The following is a 15,796-nucleotide window of genomic DNA, read 5'->3' on the forward strand; positions in this document are numbered from 1 at the left end:
AGAGATCACTGAAGAAGTCAAAGAGGAAATCAAAAAATACCTAGAGACAAATGACAATGAAAACACGACGACCCAAAACCTATTGGATGCAGCAAAAGCAGTTCTAAGAGGGAAGTTTATAGCTATACAAGCCTACCTCAAGAAAAAACTCAAATAAACAATCTAACCTTACACGTAAAGGAACTAGAGAAAGAACGAACAACCCAAAGTTAGCAGAAGGAAAGAAATCATAAAGATCAGAGCAGAAATAAATGAAATACAAACAAAGAAAACAATAGCAAAGATCAATAAAACTAAAAGCTGAGTTTTATGAGAAGTTAAACAAAATTGATAAACCATTAGCCAGACTCATCAAGAAAAAGAGGGAATCTCAAATCAATACAATTAGAAATGAAAAAGAAGTTACAACAGACACCGCAGAAATACAAAGCATCCTAAGAGACTACTACAAGCAACTCTATGCCAATAAAATGGACAACCTGGAAGAAATGGACAAATTCTTAGAAAGGTGTAACCTTCCAAGACTGAACCAGGAAGAAATTGAAAATATGAACAGACCAATCACAAGTAATGAAATCGAAACTGTGATTAAAAATCTTCCAAAAAAAAAAAATCTTCCAACAGGCCCCCGCACATCTGGGTCGTGGAGCCATCGGCCACGCTCTTCTGCGCAGATGGGCTCAGTGGCCTAGCACCCCAGTCCCCGCCATCTGTGATTGAGCACCGAGGCCCATGCGGGGTCACCGCCGAGGTTTCCACCAGCCCACAAGCAAGAGCATGGCAGCCATCCCCTCCAGCGGCTCATGCATGGCCACCCACAACTACTACCGGCACCGCCTGGGCTCCACTTCCAGTAACAGCTCTTGTGGAAGTGCCGAGTACCCTGGGGAAGGCATCCCCCGCCACCCCGGTCTCCCCAGAGCTGACCCGGGACACTGGTGGGCTAGCTTCTTTTTCGGGAAGTCCACTCTCCCATTCATGGCAACAGTGTTAGAATCCCCAGAGCACTCAGAACCAGCCCAGGCCTCCACTGGCATGATCACCTGTAACCTGGCTCAGGAAGCCATGGGGAAGCAGCAGCCTGGCGGCCAGCCTGGCCAAACCAACTACAGGCCCCTGTCCTGAGTGGCCACTACCAGCTGCCAGGCTTCCTCCCAAGGTGCTAGGCTGATCAGACCGCCCCCTCCTTCCTCTCCCTGAGAGTGAGCAGGCTGCAGCCAACAGAAGCAGTTGGGTTTTTAACATCAAAACAGCAAAACACCAAAAAGGAAGTTTAGAGAACTCCACTCTTTACTATCCAAGCCACATGAGAGACTTCCAGCACCCTCTAACCTATGCCTTGCACCGAGTAGAAAATAAACTCCAAGCAGCCAGCAAAAAAAGAAAATCTTCCAACAAACAAAAATCCAGGACCAGATGGCTTCACAGGTGAATTCTATCAAACATTTAGAGAAGAGCTAACACCCAACCTTCTCAAACTCTTCCAAAAAATTGCGGAAGGAGGAAGACTCCCAAACTCATTCTATGAGGCCACCATCACCCTGACACCAAAACCAGATAAAGATACTACAAAAAAAGAAAATTACAGACCAATATCACTGATGATTATGGATGCAAAAATCCTCAACAAAATACTAGCAAACAGAATCCAACAACACATTAAAAGGATCATACACCATGATCAAATGGGATTTATCCCAGGGATGCAAGGATTCTTCAATATACGCAAATCAATCAATGTGATACACCATGTTAACAAGTTGAAGAATAAAAACCATATGATCATCTCAATAGATGCAGAACAAGCTTTTGACAAAATTCAAAACCCATTTATGATAAAAACTCTCCAGAAAGTGGGCATAGAGGGAACCTACCTCAACGTAATAAAGGCCATATATGACAAACCCACAGCAAACATCATTCTCCATGGTGAAAAACTGAAAGCATTTCCTCTAAGATCAGGAGCAAGACAAGGATGTCCACTGTCACCACTATTATCTAACATAGTTTTGGAAGTCCTAGCCATGGCAATCAGAGAAGAAAAAGAAATAAAAGGAATACAAATTGGAAAAGAACAAGTAAAACTGTCACTGTTTGCAGATGTCATGATACTATACATAGAGAATCCTAAAAATGCCACCAGAAAACTACTAGAGCTATCAATGAATTTGGTAAAGTAGCAGGATACAAAATTAATGCACAGAAACCTCTTGCAGTCCTATACACTAATGATGAAAAATCTGAAAGAGAAATTAAGGAAACACTCCCATTTACCATTGCAACAAAAAGAATAAAACACCTAGGAATAAACATACCTAAGGAGACAAAAGACCTATATGCAGAAAACTATAAAACACTGATGAAAGAAATTAAAGATGATACCAACAGATGGAGAGATATACCATGTTCTTGGATTGGAAGAATCAACATTGTGGAAATGACTATACAACTCAAAGCAATCTACAGATTCAATGCAAGCCCTATCAAATTACCAATGGCTTTTTTTATGGAACTAGAACAAAAAAATCTTAAAATTTGTATGGAGACACAAAAGACCCCAGATAGCCAAAGCAGTCTTGAGGGAAAAAAACGGAGCGGGAGGAATCAGACCCCCTGACTTCAGACAATACTACAAAGCTACAGTAATCAAGACAATATGGTACTGGCACAAAAACAGAAACATAGATCAATGGAACAAGATAGAAAGCCCAGAGATAAACCCACGCACCTATGGTCAACTAATCTCTGACAAAGGAGGCAAGGATATACAATGGAGAAAAGACAGTCTCTTCAATAAGTGGTGCTGAGAAAACTGGACAGCTACATGTAAAGGAATGAAATTAGAACACTACCTAACACCATACACAAAATAAACTCAAAATCGATTTGAGACCTGAATTTAAGACTGGACACTATAAAACTCTTAGAGGAAAACATAGGAAGAACACTCTCTGACATAAATCACAGCAAGATCTTTTTTGATCCACCTCCTAGAGTAATGGAAATAAAAACAAAAATAAACAAGTGAGACATAATGAAACTTCAAAGCTTTTGCACAGCAAAGGAAACCATAAGCAAGACGAAAAGACAACCCTCAGAATGGGAGAAAATATTTGCCAATGAATCAACGGACAAAGGATTAATCTCCAAAATATATAAACAGCTCATGCAGCACAATATTAAAGAAACAAACAACCCAATCCAAAAATGGGCAGAAGAACTAAATAGACATTTCTCCAAAGAAGACATACAGATGGCCAAGAAGCACATGAGAAGCTGCTCAACATCACTAATTATTAGAGAAATGCAAATCAAAACTACAATGAGATATCACCTCACACCAGTTAGAATGGGCATCATCAGAAAATCTACAAACAACAAATGCTGGAGAGGGTGTGGAGAAAAGGGAACCCTCTTGCACTGTTGGTGGGAATGTAAATTGATACAGCCACTATGGAGAACGGTATGGAGCTTCCTTAAAAAACTAAAAATAGAATTACCATATGATCCAGCAATCCCACTACTGGGCATATTCCCAGAGAAAACCATAATTCAGAAAGACACATGCACCCCAATGTTCATTGCAGCACTGTTTACAATAGCCAGGTCATGGAAGCAACCTAAATGCCCATCGATGGACGAATGGATAAAGAAGATGTGGTACATATATACAATGGAATATTACTCAGCCTAAAAAAGGAATGAAATTGGGTCATTTGTTGAGATGTGGATGGATCTAGAGACTGTCATACAGAGTGAAGTAAGTCAGAAAGAGAAAAACATATATTGTATATTAATGCATGTATGTGGAACCTAGAAAAATGGTACAGGTGAACCGGTTTGCAGGGCAGAAGTTGAGACACAGATGTAGAGAACAAACATATGGACACCAAGGGGGGAAAGCCGTGGGGGGGTGGGGATGGTGGTGTGATGAATTGGGCGACTGGGATTGACATGTATTCACTGATGTGTATAAAATTGGTGACTAATAAGAACCTGCTGTATAAAAAAATTAATTAAATTAAATTAAAAGAGTGCCTGCTCTCATTGAAACAAACCATTAATAGTAGGAAAAATTTAAATCATGTGCCAACTGATAAGATGCAGTGAGAACACAGCATTACTTTTGTAAGATTCCTGCCACGATAAACAACCTAGACTAATATGACAACAATCAGGCAAACACCAACAGAGGGATCTTCTACAAAGGAAATGCCTTGTAATCTCCAAATGTGTCAAGGTCAAAGGAGTCAAGGAAAGACTGAGGAATCAAGAGACCAAAAGAGATTGAAGAGACATGACAAAGCAAAATGAATTTGTGAGTCTGAACTAGAGTTTTTGCTATAAAAAACATTGTGACATTTGGTGAAACCTGAATAGGATGATTTTTAGTTAATAGTAATGTATCATGCTACTGATGGTTGTAATATGGTTACTTATGAGAGTGTCCTTGTTTGCAGTAAAATATTCAGGGCCTGTAAGGGCTTCACCTCTTCAGTTTAGTCTCAAACGGTTTAGGGGGAATAACGAATGCTTTGTCTTGGTTATGTGGACAACTTTTCTGGAAGTTTAAGAGTTTTTTTAATTCTAAAATTTACAGGGAAAATCTACATTGTTAAGGTGATTTTACTTTTTAATCATTTAAATAACTGATTTCAAATTAGGCTTCTTTAAAAGGAATCACAGTTTACATGGATGATCCTTTCTGGAGTTATAACTGGATCAAATCAGTCAGTGTTTCAGAATCAGCTTTTTTCCAGACAAAATGAAAGAATGGGTGTTTACTTTTTGATTTTACTTCTTCTCCTATTACTAAGCATGAATATATTTTTTTAATCTTTTTGGTCTTTAGCCTTAGATTCTAAAAATTCATTGCATTTATTAAACATGCTCATATTAATATATAATATATATTAATATATATTATATAATATAATAATACATAATAATATAACTTGATATGATGCAAGAGAAAAACATAAACGGTGCCTGAAAGACTATGCTGTTTATATTTAATAAACTCTATTTCTGAGGATCTTTGCTTAATTACAATGACTTAAAACCCACATTATGTTTGTGGATTTTAAGAATCAACATTTGATATATTGTGGCTTCATCAAAGGTAGATTTTATTTTACATTTTTTATTGCTAAAACTGAGAGAAAAGTGAGTGGACTGCACTGTATATTACTAAAATACTTTGGTTTTTCTGTTAAGAGCAAGGTATTGATATTTATCAGATTTTACAGAGAGACCATTAATTCTTCACAAAGTGATCTACTGTGAAATTTCCCCAAATGGTATTCTAGCTATGTATTTATTTTATTATAAATAAGAAATTTGCCTGATCAATAAAATTATGAATATTCTGTGTGAAATAGAAGTTAATTTTTTACTGGAGTAATAATGGTATTAGAATTAAGAAACCTAGAAAATTGAACTTTGAATGACCAGTAGAATCAGTTTTGTCACGGTTATAATTACTTCCACAGAATATCATTTCTCCTTTTAATATGCACTTGGTGTGAATGACATGACTTATGATTATCATGGAATTGTTTTGGTCACTTTATCACTACATAAATTTTCTATTTAAATGAGGAATGAATTGCCATTAATTCATTTAAGGGTGTATTTATCAAATGCTTAACTATTTTCTGCACATAGTACATGGGGGTTATTTAGGATGAGAGACAGATGCTGTTACCATATGAGTGTTTTCTTATGATCCTAAGCAAACTCTCTTTTTCCTTTCAAAAGACCTGAAACTAAAAGTAATTTTAATTTTTTTAACTTAATTAAATATCTATCGAGTGTCTATTATCTGCATTACTTCATCACTATATGAAATATAAAGGTAGATGAAGTGTAACACTGGATTCATAGAGTATAATAAATAAGGAAAATGGATAACATTAATACAATTTGCATGTGATAAATTTTATATAAGCTAAGCAAAGCCAATTGGCACAGCATTGGATAAAGGATAGATCATAAGGGAGATACAGTATTTTGAATAAATTTTGTGGGCCAGGAGACTAGGGTGACTTACTTGGCTTTTGTCCCTAAATCTATGAAAGGCTTGTTGATGCTACTTTCTTCTCAGCCCTTTCCATGGACTTTCCTATAATGTTTTATGTCCAAGTAATATTTTTAAAGTATTTTGAAAATATCTCTTTATGGAAAGTGAATTTTCTTTTGTATAATAATTGAACAGTCTCTTTTGAAATTTAAAGAAGAGATTTTAAGTACAAAATAATACAGGTATTCAGCAGATACAGCAAAACAAATCATGAAAGTGTTATACAATGGTACATGATCATGTCAAATGCTAAGATCATGGCACCAGAATGAATGAGCTTTGAGTATCAGAGAAATTAAGCTGATTAAGATTAAGATTTGATGAAAGAGTAACCAGGCAAAGAAGGAAGAGCATTTCAGTGTGAAGGTACATTGTGAGCAAAGATCTTATGCCAGGGATAGATATGGAGTGCTTGATAAGAGAGCAGGCCAGTGTGGCTGAAGTGAAGGTACATGGCAGTGAAATATGAGATTGGACATAAAAGTAGGGATTGAATTTTGTGGAACCACGCAGGCCATATGAAGCATGTTGGTATTTATCATAAGAGCAATGGGAAAACCATAAGTATTTTCAATGGAGAGGTGACATGTAGCTTTGTAATTTGAAAAGATTGCCTACTTAAAAGTAAAGCATTACTAGAAAAAAAAAAAAAGAGAAAAAAATTCAGTAAAATGATAATAGTTTAAGTTACACAGTACTACCACTTCTTTGAATTTTAGAAACATGAAACAGTTTAAAACAGTTACAACAGATTCTTTCGATTAAGTGCTCAATCTTTGGTTCTCTTTCCCCTTCTTTTGCTTCTCTCCAAAGGGTTTCCAGGTGTAAGCATTCATACTACCCTTGAGTTGCCACTGGTCTCTGACAAAATGGTTTTTCCCATAGTTTCCTGACCTAGTATCTACTGTGTTGTAAAGGGTTTTATTATGCTATAAACCACTCATTCAATTCTGGCTAGACTGTGCTGAACATTGGTGGCTCCTTATTCAAATTCCAGCATTCTTTAGATTCTTGGATATTCTTAGCACCTCCATGTTCCATCCCTCAACAACCGTCCCTCCCACCATTGCTACCTAGGAAATGAGAGTGCATCTATATCCTCTACAGAATTGTGTAACCCATAGGAGGTCATTATGTCACCTCTGATTCTCCTCTGTAGCCACTGCCTCCACCCATATGTATGGTTGTAGAATATGGCAAAAGGCCAAATGGAGCCTTACATGGATCTCATCCAGGGAGCTGGGTCACTAGTTCCAGTGCTCTCGTGTTTCCTCTTACCCTTGTGGAAGTTTCTACTGAATCCCCAGAAATATCATCATATTCATCCACCAGAACCACAAATATGTACACATTGAATTTCCTTACACAGAAGTCCAGAAATAAGAGCATTGCTGTTGGATCCTTTGCCCTTCTCCTTCTTCTGAGGATAGGATTGCCCCCAAATACCCCTGTGATATCCTGAGTTCTCTTTATTTCTTGCTTATAGTAAAACAGATATTCAAGGATACTAGTCCAGGCCCATAATTTGTTAATAAGAGGATAATAAATTTAGACAGTCCTTCCAAGTTTACACTATTATACTACTAGGGAATTTAAAAAAGCCCCCAAAACATTTTTTTCATTGGTCATAAAAGCTAAGCATTGATTTTTTTTCATTCTTTTCATTTCCTACCACAACAGTTTTAATTCTCTCCTTTCATTCTGTTTCTACCTCATAGCATATATATGACATTAGTTAACCAAAAATTGTCGAATACAGGGACATTCAAAAATAAAACAATGTTATATATTTCGGTTGAGATTTTATAATTACATGAGGAAAACATTGCAGTGAAATGAGGTGTCTATTGCAGTGATCTAGAAGGGAGAGGGTTAGAAATTGTAAAAAAGTTGTTGGTGATAGAACTGGTAAAAAGTGCATGAATTTAAGGGACAAATCTGGCCCACCACCTATTTATGTAAATAAAGTCTTATTGTAGCATTCATTTATATACTCTCTCTGACTACTTTGCATTACAAGAGCAAAGTTCAGTTGTCATGACAGAGACCACATATCAACAAAGCCTAAAATATTCACTGCTTTGTCCTTCACAGAAAAATTTTGCCAACTCCTAATTAATAGTATAGATACAAATTCTATGAATTATTTATACTAATTTTTATTAAAGATATCAGCAAGGAGATTTTTATCTGTTGTGAACAGTTGGCTTTGATCTTGTTTTTAACTTGGTGTTCTAGAGGCAGCATTGACGTAAATATTATTAACTTCATTTGGAAAGGAACTTTTTAAAATTTTATTTATTTTTTTATTTTTGGCTGCGTTGGGTCTTCGTTGCTACGTGTAGGCTTTCTTTTAGTTGAGGCGAGCGGGGGCTACTCTTCGTTGCCGTGTGCAGCCTTCTCATTGCGGTGGCTTCTCTGGTTGCAGAGCACAGGCTCTAGGTGCGCGGGCTTCAGTAGTTGTGGCACGCAGACTTCAGTAGTTGTGGCTCGCGGGCTCTAGAGCACAGGCTCAGTAGTTGTGGTGCACGGGCTTAGTTGCTCTGCAGCATGTGGGATCTTCCCAGACCAAGGCTCGAACCCAGGTCATCTGCATTGGCAGGCAGATTCTTAACCACTGAGTCACCAGGGAAGCCTGGAGTCCTTTTACAGAGTCAGTAATAACTTATAACCTCCTTATGATTCCATTTGACATGAATAGCTCAGTTTGTCCACATCCTGTTGCAGATCTGGAATTAGCTATTTCTCCAAGGAGTTCTGTATCCTTTTAGTGAGAAATGTTAGTTAGTGAGCACAATCTTGATACTAGGAATGCTCACTGGTTATTGGGTTGGTCATTATTTTTAGTATTTTTTAAAAGACAGAACTAAAGTACACATTTTGTTTTAAGATAACTATATTGATGCTTCCAATTCAATATCAGAATTATTCTTACTTAATCTCATTGATCTTACCTCTGTATTTCCACCTATCGATGTTAAAAATCCTTGTTCTCAGTGACCCCAACATACTCATTTGTTTCACCCTGTGTAAGAAATATACTACAGTCTCAGAATAATAAAACCAATAGGACCTACAACAATATAATGACTAAAATAATGTTTTTAGTATACCTAGAAGTTTCCTTTAAGTCAACTTTACTTTTAACAATTACTCAATATATTTTAGTAATTACTTTAGTAAATTATTTTTGACTTTAGTGGATTTCCATTAAAATTCTCTATAGTTCTGGAGATTCCTGTAATATTTTGAAGTTAAGTAAACACAAAACCACTTGATAAAATATCTTGGGGACGTGCAGGCTCAGTGGCCATGGCCCACGGGCCCAGCCGCTCCACGGCATGTGGGATCCTCCCGGACCGGGGCACGAACCTGTGTCCCCTGCATCGGCAGGCAGACTCTCAACCACTGTGCCACCGAGGAAGCCCCCGTCATTCTTTATCTGTCTTCTGTTTCAGAAAATCTTTATTCCACCTCTATAAGAATTTCAAATCTCTTTCTTTCCAACCCCCTCTATGTCTTCTACACAATCCCCATTTAGAACATTTCTTTAGATCATAATCAGCCTAAGAAACTATAATGAAGAGGAAAATATTATACCACATTTATTTAAGTACTGTTTTTTCAAAAGAAAAACCACTGCATATTTTTCCCAAACAGTACTTGAAATATATTATTGAATGCTACCTTTAGGAGATCAAGAATCTGTACAGATATAATAAAGATATATACATATGTATTTTAAATAGAACTTTTTCTTGTCTCTATGGGTTATAGTGTTTAAATCATATTAATATGAACTTTGTTTCTTTTAATACTCCTCAATCTTCCCTTTTTCAGTAATATCTTATCCTCTTTGTTGTTAGACACGTTTAAAGGTACAACATGCAATACTTATGTGATGAAAGCTTTATTTTTTTCTTAAATATGGATTTGGAAACATGATGAAAGCTTAATGTTCACTTAACTATGTATTTGGAGATATCCCAGTTGAAAATGTTATGTATCATGAGTATTTCCACTTGAGGGCTTTGAAAGTGTGTCCTTACTGATTGTAATGTAAAATCCACAGTCAGCTGCAAGTTACTCATGACTATATAGCTAAGTATAAATGATTTGACTGAGTCAACTTCTTATGCATATAGAAAAATGCCTTGTATCACAATTATATTTCAAGAGCAATTCAATTATAGCCTTTTTCAAAATCAAGGAAAGATATTCTGAGTATGCCGGGTTATTTGCAATAACTGCCTCTCAGCTTCATATTAATATAGATGATAAACACAGTTCTTTGTACAAAATTTGAATTTTATGAATTGTAAATTTGAAAAGTTGTCTTTATTGGAACATTATTTATATTAATTATTTTACTTAAAATAGTTTATATTCATAATCACTGATTTAATATACTTCTGATTTTAGTGAATGCTCAGACTACTGCTATAAATGATACTGAAACTTTTATTTAAATTATGAGGGATCTTTCATACAAGAAAATTAAGTAGCAAGACCAAGATTATTGATAGAAACTTGTGGTGGAGAGAACACCAGTTTCCATCTAATTATAGCTGTATAGTTCATTTTATTTATACTACATTTATTTATACTAAATTACAAAACCAGATTTGAGGAAAAATTGAATTTAGGCAATTAAAACATGTATGGCTAAATGAAAACCAAAGCATTTATAATTATTTTTCTCTTCTCAGTGTTATCTTGGATCTTCACATTTGGTCTTCCACCACCTTGACCTTGTGTATACCTATTATGTGTATGCAATTCTATTTGAAATATGGGGGGGGGGGGTTGTTTATTTTGTTTTGTTTCATTTTTAATGCAGGAGTGGAATTTTTGAAAAATGACTTAAAATCTTTAAAATTTAATAAATTTATAAAAACTGCAGTATGCCAGACAGAACTTAGAGCCAACCAACAATGTCCTCAAATTTCTTCTGTTCTTGTTCAGTACTTCTTATCTCACACCAAGGTGTTCATCCAGGTGTAATCAAGTTATAAAGAATCTTAAGGAAGGCTCTTAAAGAGAAATCACAGAAAATTATTACAGAGCCTAGAGCATATACACTGAAATAGATGAAAGGCTCTACTCCTTGTCATGTAGATAGTGATGGCTAAGTGCCCATTGTTTGCATATAACCTCCAAATTTCTTTCAACAGCTAAAGTTGAATTCTTTAATGATAATTTGGTAGCTCCAGTATTTATAGCAGGTAACGTGATGACAAGTTCTTTAGTTTGTGAATCAATAGTGACCTATTGGTCAGAACTGATTTAATACAGTAATAACCAATAAGTATAATATTGAGTTATGGTTAATTATATCCAATAACAATAAGAAGTAGAAGGAGGAGGAGGAAGAAAAATAGAAGAGGAGAAGATGGAGGAGGAGGGAAGGGAAGAAGAAGTAAATGCAGTTATTCCTTATCCAAACACTTTAGCAAGGTATATAGGAAGAAGGGGAATGCATTTATTGCCATTCAGAATTCTGCTTGTCTGTGAGGGTGAGTAGATCTCCCTTTAGCCTGCAAGTGTTATCAGGAAAGAGCTAGTCTGGGCCTCTTTCTTAGAGGAATCAAATGGAAGTCCAATCCACAGTGTTCAGTTTGTGACCTGCAAAGGCAAAAAAAAAAAAAATGCCTTCTCTTTTAGAAGATTCTTGGTCTTGTTTGTGCACTATGTAATTCAGACTATTTGGGTTTTGCAATAGGTATTAATATACATGGAAGTTTTAGGAGAAATAAATTTGACATTCACATATAGCAGTATTCTACTTTTTTAAAATAGAATTTTCTGTACTGTCATCTATAATTTCAAAAATTCTCTCATAATCTTAGTTTAACGTATACTCACTTGTTTTCTATTTCCATTTCTTCTTCTATTTCTTTAAAAAGTGCTTCATATGCTTTGGGTATGCAACACTAGAACTTTCAATAAGGAAGCCATAATCTATATGCTTTGTAGGGAGTGTTTAAGAAGAGTTAACAAAACTGTAAAGATATTTGTCCTTAAAAGTCTCATTTTACTAAAAATTTGGAAACTGGAATAGCCTGAGGAATGTAGGAAAATATGGAAATTTACAAAAGATAACTTGGTTCTTAAGAATGACATGAAATAAAGTTAACAGTTTTGTAATCCTCATTCCCTGAATCAATTCCCTTTGAAAACCTCAATAAGAGCCTTTTACACTTGATACGCATCTCTAAATTTGATCAAAGAAATGCATTTTAAATTACGCAATTTTAAAAAGAATTTGATCGATTGCTTTGCTTTTTTAATCAAACTACTAAAAGGTTTAACTAACAGAAAATGATTGCAAAGGAAATAAACCATTTATAGGTGGATATTAAGCATGTTTTGCAACTAATTGCTCAATACTCAAAACTTATTTCTTATTTTATTCTGTTTAAGAATGTTAGCAGGGCTTTCCTGTGGCGCAGTGGTTGAGAGCCCGCCTGCCGATGCAGGGGACACAGGTTCGTGCTCCGGTCCAGGAAGATCCCACATGCCGCGGAGCGGCTGGGCCCGTGAGCCATGGCCGCTGAGCCTGCGCGTCCGGAGCCTGTGCTCCGTAACGGGCGAGTCCACAACAGTGAGAAGCCCGTGTACCAAAAAAAAAAAAAAAGAATGTTAGCAATAATTTAAACATCTCTCCTTTGTTCTGAATAAATTTATATTAATTTACTCTCCAAATTATTTTTAGATATTCTTATTCTCATATATATTTATTGTGATCAATTTAAATTTACTATATTTTAAGGATATGAAAACAGTTTTAAAGCTTATTTACATGGATGATTATGCATACAAGGTGGCACAGACCTATTTAAATTAAATATAAATCAGGTATAGAGTAAAGTTAAATTTAGCAGATTTGAACCAATTTTACAGCACTAAATATGTTCCCTATTCATTAATAGGCCAAACAATTGTTAGAGCTTTTTGATAAAGTTTTGTGAAGTCCCTCTTTTCTTGTAGTGGCAATTCAAAGGTACAAACTCTTAGACTGAATATATCCTGTTGAATTCGCTATAAGAGCTATTTTAGGAATCAATACAGTTGACTCTTCCATTTTTAAGGTTATATGATCCAAAATTCCAAATTAACATAGCTCTCCAATCAGAAGTCTATAGGTTCTGGCTTCCGATATTAATATAGATGTCTTAGCATAGCAAAGGTGATTAATTCTGGCACCTTTAAGAAGTTATGGGCTGCACAGTAGTGGACCAAAGTTTTTTGCTTGGTTTTGTTTTTTCTATTCTGACTAGTTTTATGAGAAATATGGTTTTGTTCTTCATAGGATGTGCTCTAGTAAAGTTCATCTACGAAAAGTTAAGCTTGCAAGATTAGATGGATCCACAGGTCTAGGAAAGCAACAATAAAGGGGTCCAAGTCAGTAGGAATTTTGAAACTGCTAGGTGGCATTTCAGGGGCTCCAAGGAGCTCTGGTTTTTTATGTCTCAGTGCAGAAAAAATTCAGCAAGAGGCAATGCAATTTATTAGACTAGGATGCTTGTGAGGCTTATAAGTAGGCAGGTGAGTGTAGCGCTGCCCCGAGTACTTAGCGGGTTATATTTTTATAATCAAAGGAAAAGAGGGGAGGGAGAGAAGACCACCTTCTTCCTCATTCTTCTAGTCTTCCATCATTAACTCCTCCTGTGTCTTGGGAAGGGGAGTTTTTGATCCTATATGGTGCATCTGGGACTGTCATGGCACTATGGAAAAATTATTTCAGGTCTCAGTACAATGAGTCTTTCATTTTGAAATGTCACCTTTCCATATATTGTTTTTTTGTGTGTGCAGAGAGCATGTCCTAGGGGTCATTAACTTGTTGACATCACTGGGAAGGTTGTAGGCCTTATTTTCCACTATTATTTTATTGTCTTGAAGCATGCCTCATGCCTCCATTGCATGGTTTTGTTACTAAGCAAATTAGCTTGGTTTTGTTGTTAGGCAAGCCAGTCTGGTTTTGATGCTAAGCGACTCACTCTGCTTTATGAGTCAAGCAAGCCCATATTGTTTCAGGATTTTTCCATTACTTTCCTGAGTGATCATTAACTTACTGCCGTCTCCCAAAGCCCCCTAAAATTTCCAATCTATCTACAATCCCCTAGTGGGATCTAAACTAACTATTTGATGATCCTATTCTACCCCTATCAATTTGCCATGAAGAAAGTTCTATAATAAATGCTAGATGTATGCTTCATGTATATAGAGCATTACAGCAAAAGGAAACCATCATCAGGCAACAGAGAGAAGTTATGTACAAAGTGCCTCAAAACCAGGAAGCCTGACACATACTAGCAAGTGCTGGTCATGTAGCATATTCCTGCCAGCTTCAACAGCGGAGCCCTCCAGGAATCTCATTGAGCCCAAATTCAAATCATCAGTCTCACTGTAATCAATAAACAAAGCTGACGAGCTAGTACAAACCCCACAGATCTGCTCAGTTCCAGGTCACAAAGCAACACTATTTTTTTTTTAAGTTTATTTATTTATTTTTGGCTGCGTTAGGTCTTTGTTGCTGTGCGCAGACTTTCTCTAGTTGCAGCAAGTGGGGGCTACTCTTCGTTGTGGTGCATGGGCTTCTCATTGCAGTGGTTTCTCTTGTTGTGGAGCACGGGCTCTAGGCACGCGGGCTTCAGTAGTTGTGGCATGTGGGCTCAGTAGTTGTGGCTCACGGGCTCTAGAGTGCAGGCTCAGTAGTTGTGGTACACAGGATTTGTTGTTCTGCGGCATGTGGGATCTTCCTGGACCAGGGCTGGAAGCCGTGTCCCCTGCATTGGCAGGCAGATTCTTAACCACTACGCCACCAGAGAAGCCCCAAAGCAACACTGTTAATCAATATGTTCGTACCTTGACCAGAGGGCAGTGTTATACATGTATATTTCTTATTTCACTAAGAGAGCTAAGGCTAATTCCAGACCTCCTGAAATTAATTCTTACAGTGTAGTCAACCTGGCAACTGATAGTTAAAGCCTTCTTGTGACAAAATGCTCATTCTTAGTTTGTCAACAGTACTTGCCTTACAACATCATATAGTCAGATAATCAGAAGTTACGTACAGATTCCAAATGTTTGTAATACCCAAATGTTTGGGTTTAGATGGAATTATACAGCTAAACCATCCAGTAATACCAGCATAAACTTTTTCATATTTTTGTGCTAACAGTAGTGTTTCATCTCCCTGATAAACAGCTTTCTGTACTTTATGGTATACGTTTGCTGAATGGCTAAGAAAACAATCTACCATTAATGAGGTCTAAGTCTTCTTCAGGCCAATTCTCCTCTATAAGGATAATATCCTGAGGGGGCTTTAATTCAGTCTCCCAGTACATATTGCAAAGATTGCCCAATTTCAGATATTTGAAAAGCTTACCATATTCCACACAGCATACTTATGTAGGTCTTTATTTAAAAGCAAATGAAAGAGACAATACAGGCAAACATTGAGGTTCCACAAAACATCCCATGAGAAAGCTCCTCAGGAGTCTTAATTCACACATGCTGACCTTGTTCTGTCTCCAGCTTAAACCAGCAAGATCTGTGCAAAGACTGTTAACTTTGGGAGACCTCAAAGCAAAAGTCCTGAGCAGGGCTTTTATGCCTCTCTGGCTGCATAATAAGCCAGACTGACTTAACTGGTTAGGCTGGTTGCAAACCATCAGTAAAGAAACTAAGTTTGGGGGATTTCTAGGGGTA

General features: G+C 36.6%; 1 pseudogene; it reads left to right on the plus strand.

Annotated features, from left to right (window-relative positions):
- Window positions 1-732: 732 nt before the first annotated feature.
- Window positions 733-1,125, plus strand: LOC113605027 (pancreatic progenitor cell differentiation and proliferation factor pseudogene; annotated as a pseudogene).
- The last annotated feature ends 14,671 nt before the right edge of the window (window positions 1,126-15,796 follow it).

The sequence above is a fragment of the Aethalodelphis obliquidens genome, unplaced genomic scaffold, assembly GCF_003676395.1.
Source record: "Aethalodelphis obliquidens isolate GAN/ISIS:26980383/991018 unplaced genomic scaffold, ASM367639v1 scaffold2, whole genome shotgun sequence".
Lineage (NCBI taxonomy): Eukaryota > Metazoa > Chordata > Mammalia > Artiodactyla > Delphinidae > Aethalodelphis > Aethalodelphis obliquidens.